The sequence below is a fragment of the Balaenoptera acutorostrata genome, chromosome 11 (assembly GCF_949987535.1).
Source record: "Balaenoptera acutorostrata chromosome 11, mBalAcu1.1, whole genome shotgun sequence".
Classification (NCBI taxonomy): domain Eukaryota; kingdom Metazoa; phylum Chordata; class Mammalia; order Artiodactyla; family Balaenopteridae; genus Balaenoptera; species Balaenoptera acutorostrata.
Window position 1 is genome coordinate 45,266,445 of NC_080074.1, and position 16,129 is coordinate 45,282,573.

Sequence of the window (16,129 nt, forward strand, 5' to 3'; positions counted from 1 at the left end):
CTTCTTTCGTTTTTCTTAAGGGGACTTTTTGATAAAATTATGGATATGTACTCATGATATATCTATAGCACTACCAATTTTATGCCTGCCTAGCTCGGTGTTTTCTTTAATTTCCAGGTGTAAATATTGATCTGTCTGCTTTTTGAATCTTCCATAAACATTCAATAAGGTGACTTTTTAAAAAAAGTCTCTTAAATTAAGTTTGTTCACAATTTTGAACAATAATCATTGCTGCTTTTCACAAAACATTTCTAGTTCTCCTTCTAGGCCAGTAGTAGAATTGCACTTTGCTGTTCCCATATAATTTTGGGCCAGTGTAATGGAGCAAAAGTGACTCGTGTCACTCCTGGGCAGGGGCTTTAAGAACCAATGCATGAATCTGTGATTCTATACTTTCCTTGTCCGAGATGCAGTCTCTTGTTGCCTGGATCCTTTTGTAAGTACAGCTGACCCTTGAACAACATCGGTTTGAACTGCGCAGGTCCACTTATACTTGGATTTTTTTCAATAGTAAATACTAAAGTACTGCACAATCCATGGTTGGTTGAATTCATGGTGTGGAACCTGGAATACAAGGAACCACAGCTATGGAGGGCTGACTATAAATTATACTTGGATTTTCAACTGCAGAGAGGGTCGGTGCCCCTAACCCCCATGTTGTTCAAGGGTCAACTGTACAGAGAGTAGAACTTCCTGCCACCTGTTTTGGGAACATATAATTAACAGGAAATAAATTGTGATTGCATTAAGCCACAGAAATTTAGAGGTATATTCTTCCAAAGCATAAGTTAATCTATCTTAACAGGCATACCTAAAAATCCTATTTGCTTGTTTTCTTTGGAAAATGTTGACATAAAATGTGTAGTTGACTTTTCTGTACCATATGCTTCAAGCTTTGGTTAAAGACTGGGTATAGGGATAAGCATGAAATGAAGGGACAGGAAGTTGGAATGAGATGAGAGAAGGGAAAGATACTGGGGACAATGTATAGATGTACTATATTTTTTTAACAACTACGGTTAAGTTAGTAAGAGCTTATGTGATCTACTGTAATTCTGATGAGTAAAAAAGCCTGATACAATATTTAACCGTCAATTCTAAACTCCCTCCCTCCCCTTTCTTCTTCTATGACTGTTTCTACTGTGCATGCTTTTTGAACATTTTTAAATCTTTCCATCTTAGTGACAGTGATAGTTCAATCCAGAAACACTTTACTTTGTTATATACATCTCAGGCCTCGAAACAACATACAGTGTTTATAAGGTTACTGGACATATAGAATGCAATGTCTTCTCGGGAGAAATGACTCATGCTAATTTGGATGTTTATACCAGCTTCCATTCTACTGCAGGGAGAGATGGAGAGAATTTGCTAGATTATAAAAATATTAAAGCAATGCCCAATAAGAGAATAAAAGTCAAGTTGAAAAGAGACCTTTGCTGGAGCTGAATCCAGCATAGATTTGATAGATTTACAAAACAGGGAACTAGCAGTAAAATAACCCAAGGACTATAAAGAATTTTACATATGGTAATCTCTTTATTGCAACAGGATTCCACCAGCATCCCTCATTTTCTCCTCATTAGATTTCTGCTTCTCAGATTTGCCACTGCTGAAAGGACACAGGAATGGCTGTTCTTCTACAGCCTTTCCATCTCCCAAATTTAATCACTGCCATTTGTTTACAATGTGTCTAGTAAGTATATGTAGTTTCTAATTCTTTCCCTTAAGATATTGTTTTTAGTTTTTTAACTCACTGAGTAAATGTTAAGTTATTGATTGAAATAAACATTAAACAGTATTATTTTTAAGCTGGAAGGCAGTAAATTATAAAGGTCAGAAGAGCAGTCTCTTTTACATTAAAACTGTAGTTGAATGCCAGTCTCAACACTTAAAAAAATCTGTACTTTGAACAAGGATTTAAACTTTTTAAGTTTTAGTTAAATTATCTTTAGGATAATGATAAAAATGATAATGATGTTACTAGTATTTACCTCATATTTTTTATAATAAATAAAATGTTACATATATAACTAGAGTTGTTAAATAGAATAGTTGGTAAATTTGAATTTCAAATAAATAATATCTTAGTATAAGTATGTTCCAAATATTTGAGTATACTTACACTAAAAAAAATAGTGAAGCACATTAATACAAATATAAATATATGTATATATGTATGTATATATATATATATATATATATATATATATATATATATATACACTTTTAAAAAGTTTTTATCTGAATTCAAAATTAACAGAAATTAATTGTATTTTTATTTTCTAAATTTGGGAACCATATACATAACCTCAGCACGGTTTGTAATGTATCATGTTAGCAAGGTGATAACTGCTATTGCTGTTATTATTATCATTACTACTATTATTATTATACCAATACCTTGAAGTGTTCCTAGAACTTTATATTTTGAAACAAGTATGATTCAGCATTACCAGAAACATAATCAACTATACTCTTCTAAGGCAAATCTAAATCTCAATTCTTCCCACCTGTTTCTCTACTTATCTATTTGGTCTTTGTACTTCACTCAGAGGTTATCTTCTTTATTTAATACTATCTGTGGCAGATCAACTTCTAAGGTGACCCTCATGAACCTGCCTCCCCGGTTCATGCCTTTGTATGATTCCCTAACCCTGAATGTGGTGGGATCCATGAGTTGCTTCTAACCAACAGAATATGGCAAAGATGACAAGATGTATGTGATTGTGTGATTGACTGTATTATATAAGATCGTAATGCCCACCTTACTGGAATCTCTACCCTTATTAATGTCCATTTAATTTCTGCAAGCAAAAGCACGTATTATGTTCCAATTGCTTTACAAGAAAAATTAAAGTTATAAGTTTTTAAAATTACACTATTTTCTGAGTATAGTACATATTGATACTAACTTAGCATTTACTTTTAGAGCTATGTTAAAATAGCTTCAATACAAAACTTAAATAAGACTTTAAACATTGATTAATAAAATAAACCATCAGCAAAAGTAGATTTAATAGGAAATTAGTAGTTTGCAAATGGAGACGTTAGCCAAAAGAAAATGAAAATCACATACTTTCAAATATGCATTATATAGCATCACTATTTTTTAATTTATAAGTCAGGTTACGCTCCAATAAATAGAAACTGGGTAACCTGAAAGATTTCTCAACATCATTTTGATTCTCTCATGTTTAGAAGTCATAGAATCATTCATATAATAGAAACTTTGTACTATTCTTTAGAAGAAAAATTTGAATTTGGTAATAAGAAAGATATAAAGGTACAGAAAGGAGATAAGTAAATAAGTAAATTTCTTACATGGTATCCTAATGTTTAATTGTCAAATCTCAACTATCTCAAAAATCTGAATAAAATGTGACTTATAGTAAAGAGGGAGCAAGAAACCAAAATGAAAACGTAATGTTATAGCTGCCTTTAGGACATTTTAAAAAGAGCCTTGATTTTTAAAGGCTGCTCTAAAGAAAAAAGCCTTGGTTTTTAAAGGCTGCTTTGTGAATAAAGGAAAAGACTTTGAAAGCAAGAAAGGTTTTAAGTTAGAATTTTGAACTAAGCATAAAGTTAATTTGCCCAAAGATCTCTCTATCATAGATGAATGAGTGTACCATAAGATCCACTCAACTGGCAAGAAGGAGATGACAAGAGAAAAAATAGTCTGTTCAAGCCTTACCAGTACATGGGAAAAAAGAAAGTTCTTATGAGATATAATCTTCCTTTACGTGACTTTTAAGATTTAATGTATACTCTCAGGATTGTAGAAGGAAATCCTGAGCAAAAGAAATAATTCAATGTATCTTTCTATCCATTGAAAGTTAAGCTCCATGATGATCAGATTTTTTGATGTTGTGGTTATTGATATTTATTGATATATCCCTACAATATAAAACATTCTATGCCACATGGCAGGTGCTCAATAAATATTTGATGAATAAATGAATGAATTTAGTCTTAAGGAAGAGAGAGACTAGAAAACTGAATGTATTTTTAGGAGAACACAATCTCAAAAAACCTCTTCTGATTCTCACAGAGAAAGCATCAACAAATCTGTTTAAGTCCAAATTTTTTTTAAAAAAATGAAAATAAAGGTAATTTGCCAGTATTCAGGATTAAAATTTTAAAATATCTGATAATAGAGTTATTAGATAATAACAAAATATGCATGGTTGAAATGTTTAAAGTTATGAAAGATGGATTCAAAATGTAAGAAAGAAATACATAAAAGAAAATTAGAAAATATCTTCTAGGAACGAAAAAATATAATCCTTGTAATTAAAACTTGAAGAAGCTCATGGAATGGTCATTTGGAAAAATACTGCTGAGAACAAGGAGGCAAGCTTGACAGAAGACTTTAAAAATTTATCAGTAAGAAGGCATTGTAGATCTAACAAGTCAGTGAAAAATTAAAGGGCAATATCAGTTCAAGATCAGACAAGTAAACAGCTTAGAAGTCATCATTCCCATCTTTACAAGTAAAAGCTGAAATACTGAAACTCCACTACTTTTATTGGACTCACCATTTTGTAGAGGTAACAGGGCAAATCACCATCCTGAAATCTCTAGAAGGCAGGCAAATCAAGAGTCATAGCAGAGACTGCTTACTTATAGCAGAAGCCAATGGAGCAATAAAACTGATAAGAAGTTAAATGGTAATTCAACAAACTTCTGAAGGCTGAGTGTGCACTAGCGTGAGATTGAGAACTCCTAGAGGCTTTAATTTTTGCGGTGGGGAAGGCAAAATTTTCTCGGTTCTACTTTCAGGAATCTTACCATATTCTCATGATGAACAGTAGGCAAAGATTCCCTCTTAATCCTGGCAGGAAAAGGGGGAGAGTAATCACTGTGAAATATGCTTGAGCGTCTCCAAAAGAAAGCCTAGTATTCAGGGTTAAAGACTTCAGTAGAGTCAACTCCCATCTAGGGGAGGATAATTTCTCCCACTCCTGCCCTCTCTAGACTGTCTATGGCACTTAATCTTGGGGGAGGGGAAACTATAAAACACTTGTGACACAGGCCTATTAAAAAATGAGATTTACTCACAAGATTAAATGCTTCCCTTCCCACACAGTTTACCACCACTCTAATACGGCTCCAGTAATAAAAATGAATTTCAGCTAAAACAGCTTCAAGACACAGACTCCAGGGAAGAAGACTTAGAGAAGGACAAAATGTCAACAAGAGAGACAGTAACAATTACCCTAGAAAATTTTATACCTATGGTCCTTATAGCTACAGCAAACACTGAACATAGCCCAACTTCTAGTCTTATTAACATAAATCATCATCTGCTTAAAACAGAAATTTATTCTTTCACAGTTCAGGAGGCCAGATGTCCAAAATCAAGGTTCAGGAGTGTTGGTGCCTTTTCAGAAACTTTGAGGAAGAAACTGTCTCATGCCTCTCCCCTACGTTCTGGTGGTTGTCAGAAATCCTTGACATTCCTTAGACTGTAGGCACATGTCTTGAATCTTTGCCTCAGTCTCAACATGGTCTTATTCTCTGTGTGTCCATGTGTGTCTTTTTCTCTCGCTTCGAAGGACATTCTTATTGTTTCTTAGTAGGTATACTAATAGATATTGTAAATAATGTAAAATAGTTGATATTAAATATTTGTGTGTAAATAAATCATGGATTACAGGAGAACAAAAAAGATGATTATTAGACTACTATGGTTTAGCTCTTATAAGGACAGTCAGTGTCCCTTTCTTATTTAAACTGAAAGTTATGAAGCTCCCATAGTAAGAAGACATCTATGATTCAAATCAGTCCATTTATCTTATTACCAAATTCTTTAGAATTATTTTAAACTATTTCTAATATTCAACAATGGAATAACTTTGGTAATTACATATATTTTCCATAAAATTAAAGAAAATTACACTGCTGCTTCATATCTTCTTAAAACAATTTGGTACAAATCATAAGCTTAGTAATAATATAAATTTGTATTTTACTTCTACTGAAATTAACCTTTTGGAATATCTACATTATCTAAAGCTTAGGATCAATTTATTTAATACTCATACCAAATTTTAATCCAATACAAATTAAATATAATAAGAGACAGACTGTTTTAATCTATTTGTTTGAATAGTAGTAGCTCAGTGCTGATAAAAGCTTTTTTATATGATTATGTACATATATAACAATTAGCTTGTACCTATTAGTGTGGTTGTGGACACTTTTGAGCAGAGATGCATTGGACATTGGCATTTCCACAATTGTTGAGTCTAAAAATACTAAATGAGAATTTCTCTGTAACAAATTCTTAGAGAATATTTATTTCTACTCTGATATATTTTTCTCTGAAATCTCAGAAATTGAACCATTCTTGGTAACTGAGTTTAAAATGACTTAAATTTAAATATAATTTGAATTCATCTAAGAGAACACTCTCCACCACACAAAATGGTATGTTCTCAATAAATGTATGCCCAGCCATTGAATATGTGGGTTCAAATGAGATATGACTGGTTAATTGATTTGAAAGTTGTGAAACTCAAATATGAGGCAATTTTTTTCTCATACGTGCTTCAAAAACATTCATTTATTTTTAGACAATAGATTGCCATTTTATTCTTCTACCCTATAGATATAAGGGAGCTCTTTCAGTCTCTTGAATGTGTCTATTACATCCTACCTCACAGTCTGAATATATTTTCCCCATTCTTCACTTGACCAATGTTTAGCTATTATTCAAGTCGAACATGGATATGGCTTTCTCAAGGGACTCTTCTTCTGACCTGAATATCACGTTAACTCCCTCATTATACCTTCTTATGCACTCACCCATGACACTGACCATAATTTTGTGATTATTAAAATAATACATGTTTATTCCACAAGATATTTCTCCATTTTGTACAAAGCTCCTAGTATACTACTTGACACACAGTGAGTGCACAGAAAGAGTTAATAGATAAGTTAATGAAAAGAATCACTCAAAAACACAATGAAGCTGAAGTGTATCATAAATAACTGAAATTACTGTAGACAAACGAAGTCTATATTTTGTTCTGTTCTAGCCCATCAAGTATAGACTGTCTTTAAATGTTTTTGTAGTCTATTTCATATGGAGATTTTGTGAATCCTCAGTAAGGTTTTCCTAAAATTGCAAAGGAAATCCAGAAGATTGAACTTTTTATGCCCAAAATTAATCATAATGTTCAATGAAGCACTGTACGTTATACTTGTGCTCATTGATATATTATTCTTGAGGTTAACCTTGGCAGGACGAGTTTTGGTATCTCAATTTGCCATTCTTAATTTTTCAAAGGGTAGACTAAAGAAAAGGTTAAATTAGTAAGATTAGCTGTGATGACACTTTTATTTATTGAGGGAAAAGAAAATATTTGTATATAGAGCAGATGAATAAATATTTTATGATGTAATGAAAACATGCATGTTCATAATATTTATTCCAAGTTATCAAAATTGTGTGATATGTGTCTGTGTATAACCTTAGAATAAAACTGTGACATGGGTCATATATTTTAGAGATTATTTATCAAAATCATTTAAATAATAAAATATTTTAAAACATCTTTGTAAAAATACCTTCTACTCGTGATAGAATTGTTCTCTAAACTGTGGTGATGGTAGTCATATGCATCTACACATGTGCTAAAACTGCATAGAATTAAATACACCTATTGCATGTAAAACTGGTGAAATCTGAGGTAAGGTCAATTTCCTGGTTTTGGTACAACAGTCATACAAAACATTACCACTGAGTGAAGTTGTGAGATCTCTCTGTATTATTTCTTACAACTGCATATGAATCTACAATTATCTCAAAATTTAAAAGTTAAAAAAATTAAAACATTCTCCACCCACCATCCACTATAAATTCCTTGAGGGCATGGACTCTGTCTTTTTCACCATTGTATCCTAACATCTAACAAAGTACCTTGTAGTTTGTAGCCAATAAATAAATAAATAGCTGTTTAATAAATACATGAATTCCTGTGAAATAAGCATGTGTGAAGGGGGAAGCTTCAATACTGGAAAATTTAATCATATAGCATACTTCATTCCCTAAAAATGACCAATGTATATTCAAAGTTCATATTATTTAGTTCTGCTTTTTGAAATTATTAGGATTAGAATTGGATATAAAATAAAAGCTCTAGTTTTGAGACAAAAAAATTTCTCTCTCATTTTTAAATTAATATTTCTTTTCTTTCAAAACATGTAATAAAAAGAGAAAACATTTTATGTACCCCTAAAATTCTTAGGTGGGATATATATATATATATATATAACCAATAAAATACATTTTATATATTATAAAAATTTTATGTATTAATTTATAAATATATTTATATTTATAAGCCTAACATGGATATGGCTTCCTCAAGGAAACCTTCTTCTGATGGTTAAATTATTTATAATTTAATTTACATTTAATTTTATATACATTATTGGTTTTATATATAACCAATTATATATATATATATATATATATATATATATATATATATCCAATAAAAAAGCAAAACAAGACTCCAATGCTGTTTTACAACTTTAAATATAAACTGTCACATTTTGCTAGAGTAGAGCTCGTATTTTACTGGTGATAGAATGTATTCATAAAAACTCCAAACTCCATGTACATCAAAATGCAAAGCCCTTAGCTATCTTTCTGTTATTTTTTATCAATTATTATTTTATCTGTTATTATCACTATTAAATTTTATCATATAAAGTGTTCCCTTAAATTTTTTACACTAATTGTCTTTCTATAACAGCAGAATAATTTTGTTATTCTATATACTATTTAAGATATTAATAAGTGATAACATCAGCCATCAGATTTCTGAACTTCAATATCAAACATGAGATCATGTCCCCTGGTATGAATCTTTTCTTCTGTAAACTTTTTACCTCTTTACAACAAAGATTATCCAAATTTGTCCAATGTTCCAATTTCATGTAAATATCAAAATGCTATTACATTTCTAGGAATCATTTTTCAAAGTTTTATTTCCTTTTAAGGTCCTTCATATTTAAAAGTTATATAATCTCTACACAGAAGTAAAACCATAAAGAAAAATATAAAACTATTTACCAGAACTCTGTTTATTTATCATACCCCCACTGTAAGCATTCTTATATCATGTTGATCTATTCATTTCCAATAATTTTTTCTGCTAACCTAAAGGTGACCTATATTTGTTTTTTTATGCATTGATGTTGCCTAATTTAAAAAGTAGTTAATAATCCAAGAATACAGATGTTAGATAAGCGTTACAACATATCCATAATAAATTTCTGTGCTATTATTTAAAATGACCATTAACAGGCCTTGAAAAATACAATTTTGTATATGTTTTACAAAGTGAATAAGAAGAACACAATACCAAATGTGTTCTAAATTCTCTGTAGCATTAAAATGAGGAGGGATATTCTATGTAGTGGGCTAAGGGCAGAGAACATTTGGCAATTTCACCCACAGAAAAAATATATATACAATATTTATATACTATATAATATGTATTTGCATATTTAATACCTGTTTGCATATTAATGTTTGCACATACATGTATAGTTACTTAAATATGTTTATACATTTAAATATGGGTATATAATACATAGAGAGTGAGAATTAACTTTTTGCAATCACATACCAGACTGCAAAAAATTTTTAAGTTAATTTTTAATTTACTAAAATTTCAAAAAATTTTAATCAAAATCAGTGTCCTATTATTAGAATAGACATTTAAAATATGAAGTCAATATAAAATCATATTGCTACAAATACTGTTGGCATATGGTGGAACAGTTTTAGTAAATTTCACATATTTAACTCAAGTAAGGGCGTCAATATTTTCTTCAAGCACCAAGCTATGTCACACATAAACACATTTATACAGACAAATAGAAGCTGCCACCCGTTGAGAATGGTCATTATAACTATTTCAATAAGGTTATATATGTGTTCTGGCTTGCTTACTTGATAAACACCCTTATTAAAAATGGAGGCAATACAAAGAAGATGAATCTTTGATTATGGCTTGTGTCTAGTGGAAGACAAATTATGTTTAAGTTGTGAAACAATATCTACTCTGGTTATAATTTAAAAACTTTTAAAAATTACTTAAAGAAGACCAAAGTGAAAAAAACAATTTGTTTGACAAGGTCGACAGCTGTATCACTTTGATAAGCACTGAAAAAGAGAAATCACAACACAGGCATCTTGCTGTTTTTACCTTGATACTCCAAGTGGAGAAATTCATTTTGTGTCAATAAGAACCACAGAAACCTTACTCAGTTTCTCTGCCAATATGACAATTCGTATAACATTACCCACAATGCCTCACATTGTGATTTTTGCCTTGAAAACAGATCTAACTGAGCCTTGCTGAGCTCCATTAATGTGTCCGTTTAAACTGAACAAACCTAATTATCTCACATGAAAGTTATGCCACCTCTGGTGCAGCAAAGCTAATGCAATTAAAGTCAGCCAGATGTAATAACTGAGTATTGTAAACACAGTCTATCTGGTAAAGAACAGTTCATTATACATTAGTACTGGGCAGTCTGTAACATATCCACACCAACTACAATATACCTTTCTAATGCAACATTATCTTTGGTATAAAATCCATAAACTCCAGAATGAGAGGGCCACCGTATGTCTTAGGAGTAAATATCTAGGTGGATTTAAGATGCTCTATCTCATACATTTTGGTTCTATACTTTGAAAACCAAATTTTCTGAAGTATTCATAAAATATGGATTTTAACTCTTCATATTCTTTAAAGGAATTAAACCAAAAGAAACTATGATTTCTCATTTCTGTTGCACATGTAAGGAGCTTAGAAGCTATGACTCTACCCTAACAAGTAAAAAGTTAAACTGATGGGAAAATCAACAATTTTTCTAGGATCTCTAAGAGAGGGAAGGACACAGGACAACTGCTGCCCCAAGGTTTGCGAGGTAGACATATAAGGAGTGAGCTTACAGAAGCAAAGACTCACAATTGGAAATCACTGTAGGAAGAAGTGCCAGGATAGGAAAACCTGAACAGTAATCAATGAATTATTGGAGGTTCAATATGGATAAATCTGAGAGTTAAATACTCCAGAGACACCCAGTCATAGAGGGACCCCCACATTTTTGTGAGACTTAACTCAAGGAAGTCAACCATGTCCTCAAAGTAAATTATCTGAGAAAAATCCCCTCCTGCCTGGGTAGAATGAGGAAAAAAGAATCATTTTTGAAATAATACCATTTCACTCTATTCTTCTAATAAGAAATGTCTTCCAGAGGAACTAGCTAACCAGAGACTAACCTGCTGGTGTCTTATCAGAGCCAAATACACCTGGAAGAAGAGGTATATTCAACTCCAGCTCACTCTAACCATCATGCCCCACCTGAGGAGAAAAAAAAAAAATACGGGAAACACTTGTGAAGTTCACCATCCAGACATGCAGGCTTACTAGAAGACTGAGACCTAATCATAGGACTATAGAACACTTCCTCTCTCCCAACACCTCACATCCACATTACTAAAGACCTATTTGCACTTCCTTTTACTTGGCAGATCATGTCCAGCTACCAAGAAAAAATAACATGGTATGTCAAAAAAGCAAAAAACACAATTTGAAGAGACAGAGAAAACATCAGAATCAGACATGACAGGGATGTTGGAATTAGACTGGGAATTTAAAACAACTATGATTAATATACTAAGAGCTCTAAACAACAGAGTAAACAGCATGCAATAAGAGATGGACAATGTAAGCAGAGAGATGAATATCCTAGGACAGAACCAAAAATAAATGCTAGATATCATAAATACTTTTATAAAAATGAAGAATGTCTTTAATGCAGTTTATTAGTAGACTGGACACAGTGGAGGAAAAAAATTCTGTGCTTAAAGATATGTCGATTGGAACCTCCAAAACTGAAAAACAAAGTGAAGAGAATTAAAAAAAAAACAAAACTAAACTAAAAACCCCCAGGATATCAAGGACTGTGTGACAACTATAAAAGATATGCACACCATGAGAGTACAAGGAGAGAAAAAAGACAAAGAACAGAAGAAATATTTAAAATATAGGAACAATTTTTCCCCAAATTGATGTCAGACAATAAACCACAAGTCCAGAAAGCTAAGAGAACACTAAACAGAATAAATGCCAAATAGCTAAATGTGGGCATATCATTCTCAAACTACAGAAAATTGAAGGTCAAGAAAAAATACTAAAAAAACAGAGGAGAAAATACACTATATAGAGGAATAAAGATAAGATTGCATCTGCCTTCTACTCAGAAATTAAGCCATCAGGAAGAGACTGAAGTGAAATATTTAAAGTGTTGAGAGAAAAAAAACCCAAAAACCTAGAATTCTATATCCTGCAAAATTATCCTTCAAAAGTAAAGGAGAAATAAAGGACAAATTTGAACTTAACAACACAATCAATCGACTGGATATAACTGACATCCATAGAATACTTCATCCCGTAACAGGAGAATACACAATCTTATTAAGCTCAAATGGAACACTCACCAAGACAGACCACATTCTGAGCTATAAAACGCTGTTTTAGCAAATTTAAAAAAATAGAAGTAATATAATGTCTGTTCTCAGATCACAACGGAATTAAACTAGAAATCAATAACAGAAAGATAATTTGAATATTCCAAAATACATGGAGATTAAACAACACACTTTCAAATAACACACAAGTCAAAGAAAAAAACTCAAGATAAATTTTAAAATATTTTGAACTAAATAAAAATGAAAGCGAAATTTATAAAAATACGTTGGATGTAGTGAAAGAAGTGCTTAGAGGGAAAATTGTAGCACTGAATGCAAATATTAGAAAAGAAGATAAATCTGAAGTCAATATACCTCAGTTCTTACCTTAAGAAACTAGATAAAGAAGAGTAAGTTAAGTGAAAAATAAAGCAGAAGAAAAGAAATAATAAGACTTAGAGGGCTTCCCTGGTGGCACAGTGGTTAAGAATCTGCCTGCCAATGCAGGGGACACGGGTTGGAGCCCAGGTCCAAGAAGATCCCATGTGCTGCAGAGCAACTAAGCCCGTGATCCACAACTACTGAGCCCGTGCGCCTAGAGCCCGTGCTCCGCAACAAGAGAAGCCACCGCAATGAGAAGCCCATATACCGCAACAAAGAGTAGCCCCCGCTTGCCTCAACTAGAGAAAGACTGCGCACAGCAATGAAGACCCAATGCAGCCAAAATTAAATTAATTAAATAAATTAATTAAAAAAAAAAAGCAGAAATCAATGAAATTGAAAACAGGAAATCAACAGAGAATATCAACAAAACCAGAAGCTGTTTTCTTGAAAATATTAATAATATCAATAAGCCTCCATCTAGGCTAAATAAGAAAAAAATAGAAACTACTAATATCAGAAATGAGAAAAAAAAAAAAAAAAAGAAATGAGAGTGGGGCAGCACTACATATCCCATGGACATTAAAAGTATAAAAAAGAAATACTATGAACAGCTGTATGCCCACAAATTTGATAACCTAGATGAAACAGACAAATTCCTTGAAAGACACAGTTGCCAATAGTCACCCAAGAAAAAATAAGCTGTCTGAATAGGCTTGTATCAATTAAAGACATTTAATAAAAAATTAATAAACTTCCAAAACAAAAAGTACCAGTCCCAGATAGTTTCACAGTAAATGTTATTTCTAATGTAGGAGAAAACCAAGATGACCTTAGGTATAGTGATAACTTTTTAGATATAACACCAATGGAATGACCCATGAAAGAAATAATTGATAAGCTGCACTTCATTAAAATTAAAAGCGGCTGCTCTGTAAAAGGCGATGTCAAGAGAATGAGATGACTGGGAAAAATTATTTCTAAAAGGCACACCTAATAAAATATTGTTATCCAAAATATACAAAGAAATCTTGAAACTGAAAAATAATAAACTGATAAAATAGAGAAAAGCAAATTTAAATAGCAATGCATATTTATTCAACCTTTAGCTATTGTCAGATTTAATACATCTGACAATATAAAATGTTTGCACAGATGTGGGAAAGTTATTAGGCACTCTATCCTTCAAACAGTACTTGGGGGAAAAGTATGATGTATTTCATTTAGGGACGGTTTAGCAATATGTAATTCTACCAAAAATGTACCTATCTCATAATAAAGCAACTTGACATTTAGGAATTTACAAAGAAACATCTGGATCAGGGCTTTGAAGTACATTATTGAGCATTGTTTGAAAGAGCAAAAGTGAGTAACAACCCAAAATGTCCCTCAGAAGGTGAAGTGGTCAGTAAAGTACAGTATACGTGTACTATGGAATGTTAAAAGAAATGAAATAGATATATCAACATGGTTACATCTCCAAAACATAATGTGGAATGAAAAAAAAAGAAACAGAATAAATCAGACAATGTGTCCATACATTACTGAAAAACAATATTAAGTATAAACATAACTTAATAGGTTCAAGGCTGGAAGAATTCACCACAAACTCATGACTGAGTTTGCTTCTATAAAAAGTATCAGCAGGTGTGTGAGAGGCTAGGGAACCTCTGATTATATGAGCAAATGCATGAGCAAATGCAGTACTCTACTTGTCAAAGAGTACTTGGTTTTCAGGCATAAGGAAGATACTATGCACATATTTTTTGGTTCATTTTTTAGAATAGACTATTCATAAGAAAATTACCAGAAGAATGGATGTTAAACTATTAACAGATGTTACTAGTAGATGGGGGAAATTCATGATTATAATCTATTTTATTTTTCATATATTTAATTTTTTCACTTATATATATTCTGAACTAGATGTATATAAATTTAATTCTAAAAATTCTGAAGCTTTACATTTTTAATACTTAAAGACCTACCAATGACTTTGAAAAAGAAAAATTTGAATGTAACATACTTATCTAATAACTGGAGTTACTATTTCAGAAGGAAATTGGAGTGCAGAGTAAATGGAAATGTCCCTCTTTACTGAACATACCTCTGTATTTTTTTTAACATGAGAGTGGATTGATATATAAATATATAATATGTATAATTAAAAATGCAATAAAACTATAATAAAGAAGAAAAACCACTTAAATTATGGCAAAAATGTACAACAAGGACAGAAATATCTAGCGCTTCCAGAAATGAGGATAATACTGCTTGACATAATTTTATACCTATTTGCTGTGGGAAAGCCCTATTTCTGGCAATGTGAACTTTAAAAAAGATAAGGTGATCAATTGTATGGCTAACAATGCCTAATAAGCTAAAACCAAATCTAACTGCTTATGAGTACATCTTTTCTTTGTTAAAAAAACTGAGTTGAAAATAATCTTGCAAGAATTCTCATACAGAGGACTATTTGTTTTGTACCAAGCCTAGAAATCTGCATTTAACAAACATCTTACCTGATATATTTGAAGGTCATTGATTTTGAAGAACTGAAAGTGAATGAATGGCATAACTTTCACAAAATCCTATGTGAATGGTAACAATGTTGTAAGCTCTACTAATCAGATGTCCTCTCAAGATAAAATATATGTCAATAAATCAATAATAGGTACTACATATGATCAATGTTTCTATATACAGATTTCAAGATAAATAGATATACCTTGTGATAAATAAATGAGTTAATTTATAAATGAAATATAGTTGTATCATGTCTACATAAAATAATTTTGTCTTAGAAATGATAATATTGATATAAAGTCTTTCATGCAGACAATAATTACATATCAATTCCATCTGGTTATTCAATCTATTGTTAATGTGAATAAAAACTACTACTTACAAATAAAGATTATTTATATTCCTCTACTCTACAGCAAAATTAGTTTCAAGTCATGACAAGTGGTAACTTTTTAAAGGTTTGTTTCAGTGTGGAATGTGAAAGCATAGCCATGAACTTTTCATAGTCTATTTCATTATTTTGATATTTTATATTTTGAATGGGCCTGGTACTCATGCATGGTTTTGTACCTTGATGCTTTCTTTATTTGGAAAATACTGATATACTAAGTTACACAGGCACTCCAATGATTGAGGCATTTCTTATCAAATACTATTAGTTATTTTCCTTGAAATGACAGGCTCTCATTATTCACTTTAGAGAAAATGTCCACC